Source organism: Gossypium hirsutum, chromosome A07, assembly GCF_007990345.1.
Source record: "Gossypium hirsutum isolate 1008001.06 chromosome A07, Gossypium_hirsutum_v2.1, whole genome shotgun sequence".
NCBI lineage: Eukaryota > Viridiplantae > Streptophyta > Magnoliopsida > Malvales > Malvaceae > Gossypium > Gossypium hirsutum.
In genome coordinates this window covers 67,707,837-67,733,918 of record NC_053430.1, presented here as the reverse complement: position 1 = coordinate 67,733,918, position 26,082 = coordinate 67,707,837, and the positions used below count along the sequence as shown (strand labels likewise).

At 34.4% G+C, this 26,082-nt stretch overlaps 1 non-coding gene across 1 annotated transcript; it reads right to left on the bottom strand.

Annotated features, from left to right (window-relative positions):
- Positions 1 to 1,441: 1,441 nt before the first annotated feature.
- LOC121204157 (small nucleolar RNA R71) lies at positions 1,442 to 1,548 on the bottom strand. Its single transcript, XR_005899085.1, has one exon. It is a non-coding gene; the product is annotated as a small nucleolar RNA R71 (small nucleolar RNA).
- Positions 1,549 to 26,082: the final 24,534 nt, after the last annotated feature.

The window sequence follows — 26,082 nt, the reverse complement described above, 5'->3', positions numbered from 1 at the left end:
ATCTTGTTATTATTTTCTGAATTATATGATAAATATTTGATTTGTTCTTAATTATGAGTTCTTAATTCTTGCTTTAATATTCTAGGATATTGATTCAAGTATTGATGTGCTTATTTAGAGGAGCAAAAGTCCCTGTTTAAGAGTAGATCTAGCATAATTAAGCGGATTTGATTGCACCCCTAGGCATAGGGTGACATAATTTTGCCGGATTAGGGTGAAACCTAATAAGGGAATCCATAGATCGAGTTAATGCAACACTAGGGGTTTTAATTAGAAAGAGATTTCAACCAATCAACCTAGGGTTATACGTTGATAGTCTCGAGAGAGATAATAATATAACTTAAGGATTTCTACAAATCAAGTAAAGTGAATAAATCGTCTGATTCAGAGTCAAATAACAAGTGAAGTGTAGGTGCACATTCCCTTGGGTATTGTCCAAATCAATCAGTTTTTCCCACAAGTATTTCCCCAATTTTCTTCCGGTGCATTCTTAGTTTAATTAATTAATTTAGATAAAACAAACCCTTTTATTTTTAGGCTAGATAATAAAAAGAAGGTTAATACTAGAACTTTTAGTTCCCGTGGGTTCAACATTCCGGTCTTGCTATTAACTATACTACTGTTCGATAGGTACGCTTGCCTTTATCGTGATAATAGTTAGTTTTCAAGTTCGATCAATCATAAATTTAAAACTTATCACGAGATGATCACATCACTTTTTTGGCGCCGTTGCCGGGGAACTAAGATATTAGGAACACTTAATTTTTATTACTTTAGCCATTTATTCTATTGCAATTTGAAATTTATTTTGATTTTTGTTACTAAATTTTTTTTTCCTTCTGGCAGGTTTTTATAGTTTATGAGTAGAATAAACTCGTCGGGACCATTACTTTTTGATAGTGAGATCAATCGTACAGCTCAAAAAAACCGAAGAGAAATAAGGCAAAGCCAAAGATACACAGAGGAAGAGCAAAAAGATGATATTTCCACCACAACCAAGGAGATGGCTAAAAATCAGGAAAATCTGCTACCTCTTGCAATTGCTGCTGATCCAGTAAATCAGAATCATGCTCCACGCACTATGTATGATTATGCTAAACCTAATTTAACAGAAAATGAGTCGAGTATAGGTAGGCCTGCTATTGCTACAAATAATTTTGAACTGAAACCTAACACAATTCAAATGATACAACAGTTTGTTCAGTTTGATGGTTTGCAGGATAAGGATCCAAACACTCACTTAGTGAATTTTCTAAAATTCTGCGACACGTTTAAAATCAATGGCGTTTCTGATGATGCAATCTATCTTCGATTATTCCTTTTTTCATTGAGGAATAAGGCTACACAGTGGTTGAACTTGTTACCACGAGGGTCAATCACTACTTGGGAACAAATGACCGAAAAGTTTTTTCTTAAATATTTTTCGCCGGTTAAAACGGCTAAATTGAGGAATAATATCTTTTCTTTTATGCAGATGGATCTAGAAACACTCTATGATGCATCGGAGAGATACAAGGATCTATTGAGAAGGTGCCCTCACCATGGGTTACCTCTATGGCTGCAGGTCCAGACGTTTCACAACGACCTGAATCCTTCAACCAGACAAATAATCAACGTAGTTGCTAGGGGGGGCTATCAATAATAAGACACCTGAAGAGGCTTATGAATTTATAGAAGAGATGTCACTTTATAATTATCAGTGGCAAGTCACAAGGACAAAGCCGACGAAAGTAGCCAGCATTTTAACGTCGATTCGATCACAATGCTATCTAACCAAGTAGAGCTTTTAAATAAAAAGATTGACGGTTTACATGGTTCTACTCAGGTACATCCAGTGATGAGGTGCGATGCAAATGGAGGAGGAGTGCACACAGAATATCAATCTTTCAACCCTAGCACCGAGGAGGAACAAGTTCAATATATGGGAAATAATAATTCTAGACCTCAAAATAACTCATACAGTAATACTTATAGTGCAGGTTGGAGGAACCATCCTAATTTCTTGTGGGGTGGTCAAGGAAATCAAAGGCCACAACATCCTCCGGGTTTTCAACAACCATCTTACCCACAGGAAAAGAAGCCGAACCTTGAGGAGATGCTAACGAAGTTTATCTCGGTGTCAGAAACTTATTTTGAGAATATCAAGACAGCACTTAAGAATCAACAAGTGTCGATTCAGGGGCTCAAAACCCAGATAGGCCAACTCGCCAAACTGATTTCTAAACGACCACAAGGTAGCTTGTCGAGTAATACTGAATCGAACCCAAGGGAACAACTCAATGCGATTACCGTTCAAGATACGGAAGGGTTAGTTACCAGAACCGAGGCAAAGAATTATGGTAAGTAAAGGTAAAGGTGAGACAGACCACAATGAGCAAAAACCGATAAGTAAAGAGTACAAACCTCGTGTGTCATACCCCAATGTGACAAGGAAAGACCACACAGACGAACAATTTGGTAAATTCCTTAAACTATTAAAGAAATTACATATTAACTTACCGTTTATTGAAGCTCTTTCGCAGATGCCGAACGTAGTTAAATTCTTAAAAGAGCTTTTAGAAAACAAACAGAATTTGGATGAGGCATCGCATGTAGAGTTTAACGCAGTTTGCTCAGCCGTTCTACAGAATAAGCTACCCAACAAGTTGAAAAATCCAGGAAGTTTTACGATTCCTTGTTTAATTGGTAGTTTGAACGTGAATAATGCATTGGCTGATTTAGGGGCGAGCATTAATGTTATGCCTTATAAAATGTTTAAAAAGCTAGGTCTTGGGAAACCCAAACAAACTAGGATGAGCATCTAATTGGCTAATAAAACCATTAGATTTCCTATGGGTATCATTAAAGATGTTCTTGTTAAAATTGATAAATTTATATACCCAGTAGAGGATAGTAACATACCTTTGATTTTAGGACGACCCTTTTTAGCAACTGCTAGAACCCTTATCGATGTTGGTACAGGTGAACTCACACTTTATGTGGGTGATGAAACAATCACTCTTCAAGCTCGTAATTAGAGTAACACATCAAATATTGAGGGTGGTTGTATAAATCATGCTACTAATACTAATCATGCAGTGCAACCTTCTTTGCAGGAAACACGTTCGAAGAGCTTTCATGAGCCATGTTCAAGTAATAACAAAGGACCCATCTATAAAGAACGAAGACTTCAGGTCGATGAACTAGATGAATGGCGAACACCTGTCAAGGAAAAACCAAAAGCACACAAAAAATCGAAACAACACCACAATGAACATAGGGATGACACAAAGCAAATTAAAGTTGGGGACAAAGTATTGTTAGATGAAAATGACCCCCGAATTGTTACTCTAAAGCACAATACAGATAGAGCGACTCCCTTCACGGTAATGAACATCTCCCAAATGGTACAGTCGAGGTAACACATACTGTATTCGGAACTTTTAAGGTAAATAATACTCGACTCAGACCTTATTTTGATAAAATTGATAGCAGAAGTGAGGAGTTTCAACTCCTCAATCCACCGTAATCACACGAAATTGAGGTAGAGTCGAGCTTAGACTCTAAATAAGCGCTTCTTAGGAGGCAACCCAAGCACTAACCTCCCTAAATAGGGTTTAATTTTTCTTTAACCATTCATAGTTTAACTGCAGGAAATTTTGAAATTTGACAGGGATGAACACAGCCTAGCCCACGGGCATGCCTTAGGCCGTACTCATACCACGGGCGGCGACACGGTCGTGTGATACGGCCATGTAAAAACAAAGCAAAATTTTTCCCAAACACAGGATTCGATACGTTACCACGGCCATGCGACATAGTCGTGGGCAATCCTGCCAAATCCACACGGGCGTGTCACACGCACGTGTCTATAAGCCGTGGTAGAAACTGCCAAAATAACACGGGCGTGGGCATGTATACACGGGCGTGGGAGAAGCGAAAAAATTAACACGGGAGTATAACACGCCCGTGCCCACCACTCGTGGTTGAAACTGTCATAATTACACGGCCGTGTGCACTAACACACCCGGAAGAACTCGAGCGTGCGTATTTTACTATTATCTCTATTTCTATTTTTATTTTTGTTTCTATTTTATTTTTCTCTTCTTTATTTTTTGAAGACTTCCATTTTATATTCTGCTCATCCTTATGGTTATTATCGAATTACCCCTTAATTCTCTTTCACAGTGGTATTTAGTTCCTCGGAATTCTTCCTTCCATAAGCCTTACCTACAATTTGCGCTCTTGCAAATCCACGGATTTCATCAACTATTTCAGGAAGTTTCACCTCTCTCCCTATCTTATGATCTTATATCTATCTATCTTTGTACATTGAGGACAATGTACATCTTAAGTGTGGGGGGTGGTTATTTATATCATTATCAGAAAAATCATTGAATTCTGTCTTATTCTCATGTAACTCACTCATATCACTATTAGAATGAATTTTGATCAATTTATGATTTTTATTGATATGTCTTGAATTAAAATATAGGCATTTACGCATTGATTATTTAAACTTTAAGGAATTAGAGAATCAAGCATGTTAAGTTGATTTTTGAGAATTAAAAAATTTTAGGTTGTTTCCCCAAGTTTAGTTATTATCTTGAGTTGAAATTCACAGGTTTAACATCAAAATGCCATAATTTTTGTGAGATCTTGAGCCTTTAGAGCATCTATTATTTCGTTCATGCTCACTTTTATTATTGCTATGAGTGCGTCAATATTCATTTGTTATTCTAGAACTTGCTTAGATTATGCATGTCAAGACCACACTATTGATTTGATATGTCGAAACGATAAACGCACTTAGGTTTAACCCACTGACTCCATAAAAGCCTACCTTCATAATTAACCCCTAGTGAACCTCCTTGAGCCTAACAAACCGTTCGTTGATTTACCCTCAATATTAACCCATGACCCATTACTATTGAAATCCCCTCAATTAGTTTGATCCCTATTTTTGTCGATATTTGAATTGAATAAACCGCTTAGCTATGTTTTATTTTTGATAATTAGCAAAGTTCTTTATTACTTGATTTGTTCTTAAAAAAAATACATACTTACATATTAGTAGTAATTCGTTATTTAGAGCTTAAGTATTTAATTCTATATTTTAAGAATAAAAGCTCAACTCTAGGATCATCTAATTAGGAATGTAACTTGTCAGTTTAGTATTTTTCTAGTTAGGTAATTTTTCAATTCAATCTCGATTCTAACCTTCTCTTTCAGCTTGTGACCACACCTCCTAACCAAAGCCACGTTACAACCCTCTAAAGACCTTTTGACTGATGTATCATCTCAATATATAGTGGTGGAGATTTGATTTTCACACAAGCCTATGGTAATAACTTTTCATATTGACTGATGAGTGCTTAATTTGTTGTCCTTGAACACCTCGAGTGATTTGAGTGAATCTTTAGAGAGGATGTTGAATTATGTGATATTTTGAATCAAAGGTGATTACTTAGATGAGGGAAGACACTTATGTTTTCGTAGTAAAATGCTCAACTTGGAATGTTTGAAACTTTGAAGTTCTTCTAGTTGAATTCTCAATGTGTAATTACCTATTTTTTATTTTGAGATATTATTGATAGGAATTATAAGTTGAGAAAAATGAATTCTTAATTGTGAATTGAGGATTTTGCTTGAGGACAAGCAAACGCTTAAGTGTGAGGGTATTTGATAAACCGTAATTTATACATATTGCTATCCCATGCTTAGCATATTTTTGGATGAATTATCATTGGATTTGTGAAATTTGATGCTCCTAATCCTTTAATTTCATGTTTTATACTTAGTTGAGCATAGGAGAGTAAAAAGAGCGAGAATCGGGCCAAAAATAGAGAAAATGGGCCAACATGAGAAATCGACACGGTCTGGACTTCCGTACACAGGTAGACCACAAGCCCGTGTAGTTTCATCAGACTCTAACATGGCCTGGACCTTCTTACACGGGTAGACCATACGCCCGTGGCTATTCAACAAACTCTAACACAATTTGAAGCACTTGCACACGGACGTGTCACACGGGCGTGTCTCTGTCGGGCCCAAGTCTAGTTCTAATCAGAAAAGGGCACTTTGGAGGATTCTTAGCCATTCTAAAGCCTATATTAACACCCCAGAGGAGGCTTTTAAAGGACACACGGAGTAGGAGGTAAGGAATTACTCGAAGAAAGCCGATTGATCCATCTCAAAAGCTGGATTCTCCATTAAGACTGAAGATCTCCCTTCAATTCCCTTCGGGATTTTTGGGTTTCTCTATGTTTTGTTATTATTATTCTTCTAAGATGTTTTATTTTACAAATATGAACTAAATCCCCCAAATACCTAAGGGGAATGAAACCTAAGACAGATCTTGTTATTGTTTTTTGAATTATATAATAAATATTTGATTTGTTCTTAATTATGAGTTCTTAATTCTTGCTTTAATATTCCAGGATATTAATTCAAGTATTGATGTGCTTATTCAAAGGAGCAAAAATCCCTGTCTAAGAGTAGATCTAGCATAATTAAGCAGAGTTGATTGCACCCCTAGACATAGGGCGACATAATTTTGCTGGATTAGGGTGAAACCTAATAAGGGAATCCATAGATCGAGTTAATGCAACACTATGGGTTTTAATTAGAAAGAGATTTCAACTAATCAACCTAGGGTTAGACGTTGTTAGTCTCGAGAGAGATAATAATATAACTTAAGGATTTCTACGGATCAAGTAAAGTGAATAAATCGTCTAATTCAGAGTCAAATAACAAGTGAAGTCTAGGTGGATTTTCCCTTGGGTATTGTCCAAATCAATCAGTTTTTCCTAAAAGTATTTCCCCAATTTTCTTCATGTGCATTCTTAGTTTAGTTAATTAATGTAGATAAAACAAACCCTTTTTATTTTTAGGCTAGATAATAAAAAGAAGGTTAATACTAGTATTTTTAGTTCTTCTGGGTTCGACATTCCGGTCGTGCAATAAACTATACTACTGTTCAATAGGTACGCTTGCCTTTATCGAAGATAATAGTTAGTTTTCAAGTTCGAACAATCATAAATTTAAAACTTATCACGAGACGATCACATCAACCCCCTAACCCTTTTCTAACATCAGAATAGGATTACGGAGTATTACCGGTCACTACAGTTTATAACACGAATCAAATAAAAATTAAACATTTTATAGTTCAGTAATATACCTTATTGACTCTTAAACGGACATTCGGAGCCCAATAAAGATGTTAGAAATAAATCGAAATCTATTCGGATGCTTATAAAATTTTTCATAAAATTTCCAAAATTTCCCTTAATGAACAGTACCACACGCCCGTGTGGTTTTGGGACACGCCTGTGTTGTCACCCCATGTGACTCACACGATTAGGACATGCCAGTGTCCTTTACCCGTGTAATCCTCTGACTTATTACTTATGAACAAACTAGTTTCACACGGCCAAGTCACATGCCCTTGTACTCTGCCCATGTGGAATTATTTTCAATTCAAACCTAGTGCAGTTTCACATGGTCAAGCACATGCCCGTGTACTGTGGCCATGTACCCCACATGGTTGAGACACACGCCCGTGTCTCTGCCCGTGTGTTAAAACCTGAGCATTCTGTTTTACAAAATTTTGGTGCAGAGGACAGACGGCCTAACAACATGCCCATGTGCAAATCGTGTGTCTCACACGGTCTGATCACACGCCTGTGTGCCAGGCCATGTAGACTCAAAATGAACCTTATAATCTAAGTTTACCAATCTTTCAAAATTCAATAACAAGCAAGATTTAAAAGCAATCTTTCGACCAATCCAAAACATGATTAAGTACATCCATTTCACATTATAATCATCAAAATGTTACGATCCAACTCGAGTGTTTAGTAAGTGTTTAACATAAAACTTCCAGACAGTGTACTTTGGTACTAACTAAATCACTTCTTATTAGACTATATAAATGACCATATTGTAAACATAAACTTTGCATTCATGGGTTAACCATTATCATTCTTACACTGTAACACCCCTTATCCGTCGCCGGAATAGGTAAGGGGGCATTATCGGACTTGAAACTCATATCCGAACAGTAAAAATTTTGAATATATATTTTTTTTTATAAAGAACGTTCCTTTAGGTAAATACTAAAAACAGTCAGGGATACAATTTAACTGCTATAAGTACCATTCAAAAGATACCATTTTCGCATGGCTTATAAACATTAACCAAAATATTCTTCGGCCACTGGTCTATTCTTTACATGCCATAAAATAATTCAAAACATAACAGTAACATGCAGTGGATAGTGATAGTGTGACTAGTTGCTGACGATCCCCGAGCCTGTGGCTTCCAAATGAGATCTATAAAACAGAGGAAACAAAGTAAACGGAGTAAGCATTACAATGCTTAGTAAGTTTTAAGCAGTGTCAACAGATAACAATCAAATCATAACATAGTTGTTCGTATTTTTATTTTACTCTTCCTTCGGGCATACCATCCCTTTACCGAATATGCCCATCTCATCATATATAATAGGCAGATAAATTCTCACTTGATAGTGATCTCTTATAAACATAGGTACATTACATATTTTCACCTAACTTTCCACATTGACCAAACGCACAATAATCATAGAACAGTCTTATTGCTTTACTCACATATGCATCACATAACGACCTTGTGATTTAGTCCAAATCAAGCTTAAATATAATCTCAAAATACATACCTGACCAGCTTAACGCATTGAACGTATTTCTTACCAATTGTTACTGTGAAGTCGTATAATCTTATGCTTTACTCGAATCTTCAGCGAAACCTTTAGCTCGAATAGTCCCCACACGTAGTTATCGGGTCTTACCCGGACAAAATCTCCACACATAGTCATCGGGTCTTACCCGGACATAATCTCCACACGTAGTCATCGAGTCTTACCCGGAATATATTTCCAAGTTTCATGTACATTTAATCACATGTTACAACATTCACATCGACTGTCATATTTGTAATTCATTTGCCTCATCAAATATCTAATAATACACACCTTTCACATTTGGTCATTCGGCCACAATATACACACATCTCCTACATATTTCACACTAGCCATTCGGCTTTACCACATATACATATCTCACACATATTTCACACTAGCCATTCGGCTTTACCACATATACATTTACCACATATACATATCTCATACATATTTCGCATTAGCCATTCGGCTTTACCACATATACATATCTCATACATATTTCGCATTAGCCATTCGACTTTACCACATATACATATCTCATACATATTTCGCATTAGCCATTCGGCTTTACCACATATACATATCTCATACATATTTCACATTAGCCATTCGGCTTTACCACATATACATATCTCATACATATTTCACATTAGCCATTCGGCTTTACCACATACATATATATTTATCTTGTACATCAATTTCAGCAATTGCTTATAAGCAACTCAAATAGTTTCATCAATGTTTACAACAAATTCACATATTCACTACAAGCTGTTTTCCTGAGCAATAGTCACTAAATTATTTATAACTGGAGCTACAAAACTCAAAATAAATTTCCGTTAATTTTCCCTGAATATAGACTCATATATCTTCCATCCATAAAATTTTCATAATTTTAGGTTTGGCCAATCAATACCATATTTTTCTTAAAGTTTCCCCAGTTTCACTGTTTGACTAATCTAACCAGTCTTCACTACGAATCAAATTTATCATTGTACAGAATTCAAAATATGTTCTATTTGATTTCATTTGAAACTAGACTCATTAAGGAGTCTAAGCATATAAATTTTATCTTATAACCATTTTTGTACAAATTATAATGATTTTCTAAAAACAGAACAGGGGATTTCGGAGTCATTCTGACACTGTCTCACACAACTTTAAATATCTCTTTATAGGAAATTTCTTTGCTTACACGATCTCTTTTATAAGAAACTAGACTAATTAAGCTTTGATTACATATTTTATTCAGCCTATAATTCCACACTAAAAATTTATAGTGATTTTCTAAAATCACGTTACTGCTGCTGTCCTAAGCAAATTATTACAATTTGCTCTTAAATTTCCAAGTCTAAACACTTATGAACTTACCATTTGAGTTTAAGACATATCATGGCCACATCATATCTTATTAAATCAACTCATTATGTCCTATTATGATTGAATTTACTCAACGTTTAATCACTTAAAACTTACCTCGGAAGTGGTCGACGACTAGATATCCACGGCTATTCGTTTACTTTCTCTTTTCCCCTATCCGACTTTGATCCTCTTTGCTCTTAAGCTTAAGTAAAACAATAGATTTGCTTAAGTACTTAACTAATATTATTCACTTAACAATCACATTTGGCAATCACATATCATTTAATCTATATCTAAAACAATAGATTTCAATATGTATCATATTTAATAAAACATGCCATGACTCGATTTCATGCTTATTTAATTTATATCTAATTCACATTCACAAGCAAGGAGTCACTTAATTTATCATGCTTCCTTATACATGAATTTAATCATATTGCCGAATGTCCTTATGTATACATGGTACATACATAAGGCATATATATATACCTATATATGACCATTACAATTTAAACATTTAATCATAATCGGCAAGCTTTATTTCAACTATTTAAGGTGCAAACATCAATTAACAAACAAACATTATCAACCCATTTTTATTACACGTTTTCCCCAACTCAACACCCCCAAATTATCAAACTTTAACAAGTTTAAAACTCATCTAATGACCATTTATAAACTAAGGCATCAACCATTCAAATTCAACTCATCACAACATGGCCGAATACACATTTCTCCTACTTCCATTCTAAATAAAAGTTTATCAAGCTTCCATCTTCATTTAACTATGTACCATTTAGAACTATCAATACTTTACACCCTTTAACAAATTATAATCAATTGCCAAATGTATCTTTGACAATTTAAACCACGCAACTCAAATTCTTAAAATTTAAGCTTAGAAATTTCTATTCATGTAAATTTTAGCAACATGGAGTCCATTAAACACTCCAAAATTCCATTTGAACAACAATTGTTCAACCTTCTAGCATAATTTCAATCTGGACAGCAAGCATTATTTAACATTCAGGCTGTTTTATTAGACCATCCGAATAGCTTAATTAACACCGATTTATAGCCCCTTGAACAATGAATTAAACCCATTCGATTAGCAACAAAAACTAATATTTAACAACCATTGTTTTCTTTTATTTCAAACATGCAGTAGACCAATTCCTCCACATATTACAGCACATTCAAATCAGCATTTACATGCTGGAACAATTTGTTTTCAAGCTGTAGTTTCCAGCAGTCATTTATGCATTTAATTGTCAAATTGTTACGTCACTACTAACAACTGAAACTTAGTAAGAATAACATAATATTTTAGCTATTAGACTCAATTTATCAACCCCTAATCGGCATGAAAATAGAACCATTAATTTGTTCAAATTTTGGACAGCATAACGAAGGCACAAAATTGGACAGTAGTAATTTTTTGCAACTAATCAAAGAGCTTTTCTTTTCTACAACCCGCATTCATGCCTTCCAACCACAATCCATCATCATTTTTCTTTACAACAAAGTTAAAGATAGAGGGGAGCTTAGAAAGCTTACCAACTTAGGATACAACTCTTAAACAAGCTAAATCCTTAGTTTTCTTCAACATGCAAACTGTCTCCATTTTTCTTTTTGTTGCAGCCCTCTTCTTCTTCTTCAATGGATTACCGAGTTACTTGAAATTTCAGCTACCTAACTAGCTAAAATCATAGTTTTTCCTCCTTCTAGCCATCTTCTAAGCCAAAAATTAAAGCAACCCAACTTTCTTCTTCCTCCCTCAAGTCACGGCAATGGAGGAGCAAGGGTGAGACAACTTTGGTTTCTCCCCCCATCAACTAGTATTTTATTATTTCTCCTACAACATTTTAACACAAAATGTTTACAATATGTTTTAACCCATAGCATGGCGGCCACTACCTAACATTTTGGGTAATTTGACATGCAAGTACAAGCATTTCCTAACATGCATTAATAGATCCTTATAGATTAACCTATCACATTTCAAAAGTGTCACACATAAGTCCTATTTAATAAAATTCACTTTCAATTAACAAAATTCAAACATGCAATTTTCACACATGCATATATACATATAATAAGCATTAAGTATGACGGTTAATTATTTTTATGACTCGGTTTTGTGGTCCCGAAACCACTTTCCGACTAGGGTCACATTAGGGGTGTCACATACACTATTAACATTCACATTCAAAATGATTTCCAAAAGATAACCTAGGTACATGTCATTTCTCAAAATAAGTTACATCACCAAGCATTTGAGTTCGAGCTTGCCTTGGATGCTGAGTTGTTAGTCGCTTTCGTATCTAAACTGCGCACAGAAACAAACCGTACGCTGAGTATACACTCAGTGGTATTTCTATAAACCAATACTTAAATTTAAATCTATATTTAAACTATAGATTTTAATAAATAAAGATATCTTTATTTTATAAAACATATATCATTAAAATCAAAACCAGTAAGATTTTCAGTTCAATCGGTATCATTCAATCTTCAGTACAGCAATTTACCCCTATTAACATAACTCGGACCTGGATGGATATACGGATCCAACCCACACACCAGTATAGCACATAGCGCTTCATCGGCCGAATTCAGAAAATAACAGTAACAGTACGGTACAGAGTACCTCATCAAAATTTAATTTGAAATAGTAACAGTACGACACACTTGGTGCCTTATCGACTCAAGGTCGAATATCCCTGAACACTTCCAATCCTATAGCATGCCAATTATATCTGACTAGCCTGACACTGTTAATAGGGTTTTTCAGTTACTTTTCAATTTAAACTTTCACATTTCAAATCAGTACAGTAAGTTGACAATACTTACCTCATTTTTATTTATCATGTAATTTAAATAATAAATAATACAGTAAATAACTATTAAGTTCGGTTTATAGAAATATATACCGTAGTTTTCGAATTACTCTTCGTTAACCTTTTCTTTTCCTTTCTTCGTCGATGTCTCCGGTACTACATTAGCTACGGAAATTAAACAATTTATACTATTAATACATTAAAAATTTACAATAACTAATTGAATTGTCTATTCAATTCAAACCTTAATTTCAATTTGATCCAAACTAATTCATTGATTTTTACTACTCAATTTACACTTCAAATCTATTCAATTTTCCTATCTCATTCACCTTATCCATCAATGTTCATAGTAAAACTCTAATCTCAATTTCTTTCGATTTAGTGCCTCAAACATAAAACTGCTTCCTTTATTGTGACACCCCTAATTTGACCCTAGTCGGAAAGTGGTTTCGGGACCGCTAAACCGAGTAACCAAATTATTTGAACATGATATTTATTGTCTAAAATAAATGTGTGAAAATTTTAAGCTTCGATTTAGTAAATTTCATGTGAATTTAGTCAATAGGACTTATGTGTGACATTTTTGAAATGTGATAGATCAAAACATAAGGACCTATTAGTGCATGTTGAAAAAGGGGGACTTGCATGTCAATTTTCCCCCCCATCTAGTAGTGGCCGGCCATGACATTAGGATGGACAAAGGGTGATGGGCAAAACATGTCATAGACATGTTGTGTTGGTGCATCATGGGAGGAAACAATAAAATAAAGAGCATGGGCAATAAAATATTAGTGTTAGTAGGATGAGAAACAAAAAAAAAGAAAGGATATGTGTGATTGCCCCCCCCCCTTGCCGTGAGTTGAAGGAAAGAAAAACAAAAAAAAAAGTGTTCATCCTTTGGTTCATCCTTGGCCGAAAATTTTAAGGAGGAAGGAAGAAGAAAGATTGAAGAGGTTCGGCCATGCATGTAACTAGGCTAAGGTATGTTTGATGATGTTCCATGAGATGCATGCATGTTTTAGTTGTTAGCTTGAGTTCTACCTAGCCCATGGTCTAAATCTTGCTATGTGATGGAAATGACACTCGGCCATGGATGCATCATTCTTGCTTGGTGTTGATGTTGTGTTGGTGAGATATCAAGTTATTTTTGTGACCAAGTTGAGATTTGAATTTTTGGAATGAGTAAGGCTTTCGGTTATGTTGTTTTGTATGAGTAATGGATTGTTGAGTTCATGCTATTATGAATAAAATTGATTAAGAGAGGCTTGAGATAATTAAATATGCATGTTGGTGGTAAGATGAGCATTCGGTTTTTATCATGGAAGCATAGGAAGCTTGTTAAAGTTGAATTTTAGAAAAGTTAAATGTGCGTGTGTGCTTGTGCTAGTGCCGAATGTGCCTAAGGTGATTTAGCATTGAGTTTGGTGTTATATGAATTGAGTTTTATGGTTTTGGATTTTTAAGTGTTGTTAAACACTTTGAATAATATATATATGTGGCTTTGAAATGTGAAACTCGGCCAAGTGGTTATAAGCATGATTTTAGAGATTCAATGATATTCGGCCGATTTGAATAATTCATGGCACCCCAAGCAAATTAGTTTTAGATGTTAATAAATATTGAAATTATTTAAAAGCATATTACCGAATGTGATTTTAGTCAATGATTCGGTTATGAGTGCTGATTTGTTTTATAATTAGCCGAATGTGTATATGTATACTATGAGGTGGTTTAGCTTAAAGAAAATTAAGGTGCTCGGAAGGTGATTGTCGTGGATAGTTTAAGTAATGAAATTTAATTTCTGTTATGTAAAGTGATGACATTGCTGTTTGCAAATTTGAAGTTAAAAATTGTTGATTGAGCATCAAGAGCTTATGGAAACAAAGTCGGATCGTGGAAAAAGGGGAAATTGGTCGAATAGTCGGAATTGACGTACATTAGCGATCGAGGTAAGTTTTAAGTATTAAAGCCTATAATGTGATTGAGTATGATATGTTAAGCACATATTAAAAGAATCATAACTCTATTGTAAATTTTTATGCATATAGCCTAATGGCTATTATGAAGTATAGGTAAGTTATTGATATGATATGTTGCCAAATGGATATGATATTATGAAGTGCTAAAAGGATATGTCAGAAGAGTAAAATTGTGATAAACCTGCTCAGGACAGCAGCAGTAACATGAATTTAGAAAATCACCATAAATTGTTGGAGTTGAATGGGAGGCTGAATAAATTATGAAATTAAAGCTTAATGAGTCTAGTTTCTTATAAAGGAAACCGTGTAAGAAAATTTATTTCCGATAATGAGATATTTAAAGTTGTGTGAGACAGTGCAGAATGACACTGTAATCCTCTGTTCCGTTTTTAGAAAATCATTATAAATTGTACAAAAATGGTTATAAGATAAAATTTATATGCTTAGACTCCTTAATGAGTCTAGTTTCAAATGAAATCAAATACAACACATTTTGAATTCTGTAAAATGAGAAATCTGATTCGTAGTGAAGAGTGGTCAGATTAGTCAAACAGTGAAACAGGGGAAACTTTAAGAAAAATCTGGTATTGATTGGCCAAACCTAAAATTCTGGAAATTTTATGGATGGAAGATATACGAGTCTATATTCAGGAAAAATTAACGGAAAGTGATTTGGAGTTTTGTAGCTCCAGTTATAAATGATTTAGTGATTATTGCTCAGGAAAAACAGCTTGTGCTGCATTTGAGATTGTGTTGTAAACCTTGATAAACTTGTTCTAGTTGCTCATAAGCTATTGATTAAACCCATACGTGAATTCTAAATTGTGATATTGGAAAATGATAGATGTAGATTCAGCCAAGACAGTGTATATATGTGATAAGGCCTAATGGCCGATGTGATGAATGTGAAAGTGTATATATATGTGATAAGGCCTAATGGCCGATGCGATGAAGGTGAAAGTGTATATGTGTGATAAGGCCTAATAGCCAATGTGATGAATGTGAAAGTGTATATATATGTGATAAGGCCTAATGGCCGATGTGATGAATGTGAAAGTGTATATGTGTGATAAGGCCTAATAGCCGATGTGATGAATGTGAAAGTGTATATGTGTGATAAGGCCTAATAGCCGATGTGATGAATGTGAAAGTGTATATATGTCATAAGGCCTAATGGCCGATGTGATGAATGTGAAAGTGTATATATGTGATAAGGCCTAATGGCCGATGTGATGAATGTGAAAGTGTATATATGTGACAGGGCCGAGTGGCCAACGTGATGGATGTGAAAGTGCATAAATGTGATAAGTCCCGAAGGGCATTTGTGTCAGTACTATATCCGGGTTAAAACCCCGCAGGCTTTATGCGAGAATATTATCACTGATTAATGTCGGTAAGCTTTGTGCTCGTACTATATCCGAGCTCTAAAGACCCGATGACTACGTGTGGGAATTTTGTCCGGGTAAGTCCCGATAACTTCGTGTGGAGATTATGTCCGGGTAAGACTTCGTAATAAGAATTGCTTATAAATATATTCAATACGAAAGGTTAAACAGGTATGTACTCCAAGTTTATATGTGAGCTTGATTTGCACTAAATCATAAGGTAGTTATGTGATGCATACGAGAGCAATCTATGAGACTATTCCTATGATTATGTGACATCGGATCAGTGTGAGAGGTGATGTGAAATCATACGATATATCTATGTCACATGAGCTCACTTTTATGTGAAAGTTTATCTGCCTATTGTATATGATGAGATGTGCATATTCGGTAAAGGGATGGTATGCCCGAAGGAAGAGTGAAATAAAAATACGAACAACTATGTTATAATTTGATTGTTATCTGTTGACACTGCTTAAAACTTACTAAGCATTGTAATGCTTACTCCGTTTACTCTGTTTCCTCTGTTTTATAGATCTCATTGCGAAGCTACAGGCTCGGGGATCGTCAGCAACTAGTCACACTATCACTATCCACTGTTTGGTACTGCTATGTTTTGGATTATCTTATGGCATGTATAAAATAGACTAGTGGCGGAAGAATATTTTGGTTAATGTATATAGCCATGCGAAAATGGCTTATATATGTTTGAGCATAATGTTATAATCATTTGGTATGGAATGGTTAATCACTATCATAATTTGTGCTATTTATGCTAAAAGGGCTAGTTGAATCATGGAAACTATGAAATAGGTAAAGTCTACCTTAAAGGCAGATGCTGGCAGTAGCAGTGATGTAGATTTGGAAAATCACTAAAAATAGTAGGATTCGAATTAAATAATGAATAAATTATGTAAACGAACCTTGATGAATATATTTTCATAGGAAAGTAACGAAACGATCATATGGACAGTATGTTAAGAGATATTCAGGTTCTCGTGAGACAGGGCCAGAACGGTTTCTGGATTCCCTGTTCTGAATTTGGAAATTCATTATAAATTAACCAGAGATAATTAGGAGTCATTCCATATATGTATAGATTCCTATCTGAGTCTAGTTTCTATAGAAACAAACGGCATCAGTATTGAAGCTCTGTGCAGGGAGATATCCAAGTCGTAATGTGCAAAGGTCAGTGTAGTCGATCCCTGTAACATGGGAGACTTTGACTAATAAACTGTACTAATTTGCCTGACCAAAAATTCTAGAAAAAAATATGTAGATGGGCATATGAGTCTAGTTTCAGGGAAAAATTACGAAACTGATTTTCGAGTTGTGAAACTCAAGATATGATTTTTAAGGTGACAGTGTCGCAGTTAGCCAACTGCCTGGAAAATTTTAAAATGGACTGCGATAGTAAGCGAATTTAGTCTGTGAACCCCTCGTGTCCGACTCCGGCAACGGTCTCGGGTACGGGGTGTTACATTTATAATTTAATCCCTTAATCAATTCTAACTTGAAATTCATTTAATTAAATCCCTATTTCAACAATTTGTTCAACATAACCCATGTCTAAAAATCATCTAACTTTCAAAATTTCCACTTACATCAAATAATATTTGTCTCTAGGACTCCAAAAACATCAAAATTGCAAGAAAAAGGACTAAATTGACTTACCAAATTAAGCTTCTACCTTCAAAACCCTAATTTTGTCTTTTTCTTTTCTCATTTCTTTTTCTTGCCTATTTCATTCCACCTTCTCTGTTCTTTTTCTTTTGTTTCTTTATTTTTATTTCTTTTATTTCTTTTATTTTTAATTAATTAATAATTAATATAATACATTATAATTAATAAATATATTATACTTAAAGTATAAGTAAATATATATACATATTACATTTGTATAAATACAATTATTACAAATGTATAAATTTTATACCACACACTTGTCCCCATATGGTTCATTTACTAATTTAGTCTTTTGACTTTTCTCTATTCCACAATTCAACTTTTACCATTTGTTCAATCTAGTCCTTTCACTGAATTAGCCTTAATTCAAGCTAATTTACTTAAGTCAAAATCTAATTAACTACACGACTAACTTCGTAAATATTTCTAATAAATACTTACAAATTCATTTTACGAAAATTAATAACCCGAAAGTACACTTTTTCGATACTCTTAAACTTTGGGTTGTTACAATTTCGGTATTGTTACTGACTGTAACAGTCCTAAAGGTATCAGTACCTGATGTTCAGCTTTAACTTACTGACATATCAACATTTAAATAAAATTTCAAAAATACCACATTTCATTTCGGACTACCAGTACATCTATTTTAAATCGTTATGCATTTTAATATTTCCCAGATGAACAGACATAGTACTACTGTGAGCATTCGTGTAAAATTTTCTGTACAAGCTTTGACTCCTTCGGTACACAGGTTATACCTCGGAATAATAAACAATCATCGGGTCCTATTTGAAATTCTGAATCAAAAGTTAATTCACACTGTACTCGTTTAACTTGCAACTCATTATCACTTTTCTGAGCTTCACAGATCTGTTGTAGAAACATCAGTTTAGCTTTAAGCTCAGCAAAAATTGAGCCATTATCAGACAATTACAATCGGGTATCTGTGGCTCTCAAGGTAAATAGAGACTTTCTACTCAGAATATCTGCAACCACATTCACTTTTCCCGAGTGATATTCAATTGTCAAATCATAATCTTTCAACAGTTCAAGTCATCTACACAATCTCAAATTCAAATATTTTTGCAACATCAAATAATTTAAACATTTATGATCAATAAATATATAGTATTTTTCACCAAACAGATAATGTTGGCAAATTTTCAATGCAAATACAATAGTTGTCAAATCTAAATCATGTATCGGATAATTCTTTTCATACAGTTTTTAACTGTCTGGAAGTATAGGTTATTACTTTGCCTTACTGCATCAAAACACAGTCTAACCCATTCAATGATGCATCACTGTAAATCACAAATTCCTTAGCCGATTCAGGCTGAACCAGAACTGGTTGTAACAACCCATTTTTCAGTAAAATCGAAACAATGGTTTCGAGACCACAAATCTAACCCAAATATATTTTATTTTTATTTTATCATATGGCCCGTAATATGTTAAAAATGACGTGTGAAAATTTTGATATGAAAATTTTATCGATTAAGTGTTTAATTACGAGAAGGACTAAATCGCATAAAATGCAAAAGTTGAATTCTAGTTGCTATAAGGATCAAATTGCTAGTAATTAGACCATTAGAAAAATTATGTAGATTTTTCTTGGTGACTCATCCATGGAATTATGGAAAATGGCAAGGACTAAATTGGAATTTGAAATAATTAATTAAATTAAAATATGATAAATTAAAAAATAGATATCATCTTATTTTGTCATATTCAACCTTAAAAATACATGGAAACCCTACATGAGAGAAAAGAAGCTTTCAAGGCCTAATTGGGTAAGTTTCCTTGTCCCGTTTTTAGTAATTTTGGTATTTTTAAAACCTGGATAGCTTAATCTCTCTTTTTGAGGGATTAATTTGAAAGGTTATCAAGGTATGAAAATGGGTCATGAATGTATTATGTTGAAAATTAGAAATTTATGGTAGAAAATGAAAGATTATTGATAGATAAACAACTTTTACAGAGTAATTTTTGATGAAAACATGATTTAGTGACTAAAATGAAAAGTTGTAAAATTTGATGAAAAATTCTAAAATTTTATGAATACATGTGCTGGAAAATTTGTAATGGGGCTTTGGTTAGGCTTTGGTTAGGCTTTGAATAGGGAGTAATTTGCACAAGTTCCATTTTCCAAGCCTAGGGACAAAAATGGAATTTTTGGAAAAGTTAAAGGCAAAATGGTAATTTTGCCGAGGACGTAAATTGAGTTTGTTTAAGTATGAAATGTATGAAATTGATGATAAAATTCATTTATATAAATCCGAAAAACAAAAACTCGAGGCTAGATTGAGGAAAAGAAAAGATTTCGGATTAGTAGACTTTTATGCGAACAAGTGTCGAGGTAAGTTCATATAACTTAATCGAATATGCAATTATGTTAATTGAAAGTTATATTGTATGTAATGTGGTTTATATAATGTGCCTTATATGTATGCTATGATGGAAAATTTATACGTGCTTGAAATGATGATAAAGGGTTAGTCCCGAATGAATGTTGAATTCCGATGATTATATGCGCTTTCCCAAAATGGATAAGGTCCTACATTTGTTGCGGACAGGATTTAGCTTGGACGAGTAATCCGATTGACCTTTTTATAAAAAAAATTTAGTCTGGACGGGTAATCCCGATGTAATACCTCTCGAGCATACGTTATGATTAGGGTTTAGCCTGGACTGGTAATCCTATTAAACGATATGTGGCTCGAGAGAGTGTTTCTTGGTTAAGTGCCCTAATGGGTACCCTTGAATAAGAAATTGATGAATTGTTGAATCGTACACTTTGTGTGTACTACTTGAGCATTCATTGGAATTCAATGATTCAAAGAACATATAACTCTTGACTTGGCATGAAAACCTTGAGATGAAATAGTTATGACTAGATAGAATATTGCTTAATGAGCTTATCTATGATACTTGATTTATATGAAGATTTTGGTGACTAACATGTTTGATTGAATGTATGTGCTTAGGAAAATTTAGCCAAATGGATGGAAACATGATATTTTATATTTAGATTTAATAATCAAGATTGGTAAGTTTAATTTCTATTACACGAACTTACTAAGCATATAATGCTTACTCCTTTTATTTTTCCCCTGTCTTATAGTGCTTGGAAGCTCGTGAAGGTTGGGAGATTATTGGAGCATCGTCACACTATCAACTAGCTATCTTGGGTATATATAGCAAAATCATTTTGATATAATGGCATGTATAGGACAACTTGGCCAATGGTGGCTTCAAATGTTATTTTCTAACCTAGCCATTGGAATGGCTAGTGATGGTTTATTTTGGGTATGATTTACTAAGCTATTGTGATATATATATACACATGTGTTATGCTAAATTCATGTGATCAAATGTTGTTAATGCCTAAGTTAAGCTAAGGTGAGTTTGTAACCATGTATGCATGAAATGGTATGCCTTGATGAATGATGAAATTGCCAATGCTTGAAATGGTTGGAATTGGTTGAGTGTTTCATGTGCAGGTTTTTGGGTGATTTTGGGTGAGAATTGAACCTAGGAAATGGCTTTATTTTGTCCATACGGGCAGACACACGGGTGTGTGTCTAGACCGTGTGTGACACACAGCCTAGTAACACGAGCATATAGTTAGGCCATGTGTCCCCTGCACCTTAATTTTGAGAAACAGAATGCTCAGAATTGGGCACACGGGCGTGTGTCTCAGCCGTGTGGCCTAGAACATGGGCGTATGTCTTGGCCGTGTGAAACCTGCACCTAATTCAAATTGAATTAATTAACCACACGGCCTAGCACATGAGTGTGTGGCATGACGGTGTGTGCAAGTCAGAGAGTTACACCAGGCCGAACACGGCCTCCAACACGGGCATGTCCCTTGGACCACACGGGTGTGTGAGCCCTGCACCTTGGAAAAATTTTAAAAAGTCACAAAAAATTCTTAGAGGTTTCGATTAAGTCCCGATTCATTTCTAAAGCTCGTATTGGGCCTCGAGGGTCTAATCAAGGGATGTTATAAATTATCTCGGTAAATGAATAGTAATATACATAAATTAATTGAAAAATGTTCTGAATGTTCTAGTAATGCTCTGAAACCCTGTTCTGGCGACAGATACAAGTTAGGGGTGTTACACTAGTGCTTTAGTCAACAGAGCTTTCATTTGGTCAAAACTCTGCTGACATTTATCAAACCATTCAAATCTTACATTTTTCTGTAATAACTGTATCATTGATGTGGCTATCATAGAAAACCCTTTCACAAAAATTGAAAAGAAATTATATGATAAAGCTATTTCAATTATTAACACCGAAGATTTGAATTATTTTGAAGCCACAATCATCAAATAGATTAAAAATCGTAGTGCCATAATAAGACCAACGTTTCAACAGTATAGATGGAACAATACCTTAACATCTGTATTACTCTCCAAATAGAAGAGGAAAATTGAAAGTAGTGCCAATAACAACCAATGCAGTAATACAACTTCTATAATCTGATATCTATATTACTGAGCTCCAATGATCAAGTCAAGATTTATAACAATAATAAATGTAATTACCTCTGGCCAATGAATATCTTTCACAGATAAACCATGTTTGCACGATAAGATTAGACCATAAGAATAACAAGAAAACTGAGATAATGAAATCTATAATGTGAAGCTATACTGAATTTCCGAGAATAAAAACCACATTGAATAATAAAAAGATAGACAATATCCCAGAGAAAATCCAGAAGAGTAGTATTAAACATACACACTAGAAACAGTTGTGATAGAGAAAACATAAATTGCATATTTGCAATTCAGAGCTTCAACCAGTAGAAGTAAAAAATAGTATCATATGAATCTTATCGTCAAGTCTTCTCTCAAATATAATTGATTAGAAAACCAAAGAAAAATAGAGTAATACCGCACATGAATCAACCAGACTTACAATAATTCTGTCTATTATTATAATTAGCCAGCCGTTCTATATGAAAAGTATCGCATTTGAACATGAACAATTACATATGTCTCTGAGAATAACAGAACATATGGAATACCTAGAGGAGATCACTGTTAAATACCCAATTATAACAGTTGCATTTAGATATCTTTGTAATTACATCACTATTCTACTAACTACTAAAGTCATCAATGATCCCATTATTCCAATCACTAAAGAAATCAATTCAGAAGGAATTTCGACTAACCCGTTCTTTAAATACCATACCATGCCTGAATAAATCGATAATCTTCCTTAATAACAACATTGTATATCCCGAATAATCTTCAGGATAATTTGATATCTCGTCTAAAACCGTATTTACTTGGTAACCCATTCTCAGTTCTGACCACATTATTAATCATTTTACAACTGAACTCTTCGGTTTCACACTTGTGAACTTAATCAATATAAGTCTTGTGAACTTCATTGTATAAGACTATACAGGTGATGGGTAGAGGTTGTAAAGCCTCAAAATTTGACTTTCATATATATATAGGTATAACATGACATTTATCGTCAACATGTTCATTACAAACATTTACTCATACCTTTGTAAGTCTCTACTCATCATAAGCTACCTTCTTAATCAGATACTTGAGTATCGCTTTCAACATTATCGAAATTAGCTCGGTTAGAAAGCATCTCTGTCTATTAGTAAAACAATTCTCATCAGAGTCGGGAGATATCACATTATCACAGGTTATAAATGGCATGTATTTCTAGACATCACATATGCTACGTTCAATCCAAGAACTGACTAAATCATAGCTCTGATACCAATAAATATAACACCCTTAACTTGTATTCATTGTCGAAAAAGGGTTACGAAGCATTACCGAAATATACAGATCAAGTAAACAGATATTTCATTTTATACAGTATTCATGTCAGAAATCAAACATAAAGTCCCTTATATAAACTCTTGAGGTCCAAAACATGCATTAGAAACAAGTTGGAACTAAGCCGGGCACTCAGAAAATTTTTCACAAAATCTCAAAATTTTTCCTAAGTGCAAGGGTCACACACCCGTATGGCCAGGTCATGTGGTTCACACGGCCAAGGGACACGTCTGTGTCTCAGGCCGTGTAACTCTCTGACTTGGGTCACACAGCCAAGTCACACTCCCATGTGCCAGGCCATGTGATCAATTCTAGGCATCCTGTTATGACATTTGAAAGATGCAGAGGACACAAGGCCAGGCCACACGCCTAAGTGCTAGGTCGTGTGTCACACATGGTTGAGACACACGCCCGTGTCTCTGCCCGTGTAGACGAAAATAGGCTATATTCCAAGCCACATTTCTCACCCATCTTGCCTTTCACCTACACCAACACTTAAACGCATTCACAAACCATATCAAACACATACTAAATATATCAATCACAAGCCATTCCAATGGCTAGTTACAATTAAAGCATTTATATGCCGATATTGGCCAATTAACCTATACATGCATTTATAACCATAATTGATTTACCATATATATACCGAAACGGGCTGATGAATAGTGTGATTGATCTCCGCTAAGCTTCCAATCCAACGAGCCTCCGAATTACTATAGAACAAGGGAAAATAAAACAAAGTAAGCATGAAATGCTTAATAAATTCGTATAATATGGTAATTAACTTACCACTCATTTAAATTTAATATAAACATACAAGGCACATTCAATCAACTTGATCACGAGCCCTAACACATATCCTCATTACCCTTGTTAGTCATATATTTCATACAAATATCAAGAAACATGTATGGGCTCAACAATAATTAGATTTCCATGTGCATATAGATTCCACATCATGTATTCATATAACATATACAAATCATATCCTTGTATTTAAAGTACATTTTCATAATAATTCTTCTCGAGTTCAGATTATTTCATGTCGAAACTTTTCCCATTAAATCATTTCAAATGTCAATGTCACACGGGTAATACACTCAAGGTATACAAATCTATAATCATGGAAGAACATATTCATCAAACAAATTCCATGTTCATATATTATCATCTCGTATTTCCATATATCATATATCATCATTTTCATGTATTTCAGGCAGATACGTGTATTAATTCATTTCATGTTGATATTTTCTCATGTCAGGATTTTGCCCGTTGAATTATTGAAAACATCGATGGATACACAGGTAGTACACTCGAAGTGTACAAATCAGAAATCCGTCAATTCATATTCAAGAGTGCTTTTTAAAGCACATAATCGAGAAATCCTCTCTCAAGCCATATAACAGGAAGCTCACAAAGAGCCATTAATCGGGAAGCTCACAAAGAGCCTATCAGGAAGTTTATCTGGGCTATATTACAGGAAGCTCGTAAGATCCATAATCAGGAAGTTCACAAAGAACTTTTAATCAGGAAGCTCACAAAGAGCCTTAAATTGGGAGCTCCAGATAGCCATATATCGGGAAGTTCAAGCTAGCCATATCAGGACGCTCACAAAGAGCTGCGTTTGTGTCTGCAATATATGCAGGAACACAACCGATCATATAACAGACGTTCATAAAGAGCTACGGTAGTTTGCAACACATGCAAGATCATTACCGATCAGGATGCTCGCAAGAACCATATGACGGGAAGCTCGAGAGGGCTTATAATGGGATGCTCGTAGGAGCTGTGGTGTGTCCGCAACACATGCAGGACCACAACCAATCAAGAAATCATGTATCCATCGAATTCCATTATTCAAACGAGATTTAATATTTATCGGGCTTTGCTGGATACATAAACAATTTCATATATTTGGCATTTATACAATTCACATACACAACATTTAATTCAAGCATATAAATATACACAATTTAGTTACACGAACTTACCTCGATAAATGTTCATGTACGTAAAATCTACTAATCCGATATTTTCTCTTTTTCTCGTTCTAACTTCGAATTTGGTCTATCCAAATCTATATGAATGAATTTAACATTAATTCATGTTCATTTCAATTCAATTTACATCTTAGGAAAAATTACCATTTTGCCCCTAAATTTTTAATTAATGACGATTTCGTCCCTAGGCTCGAAAAATGAAATTCATGCAATTTAATCCTTATTCTGAGCCTAGCCTATTTTTGCATGTAAATTTACAGCCCATGTATTTCATAAAATTCAGTTTTTG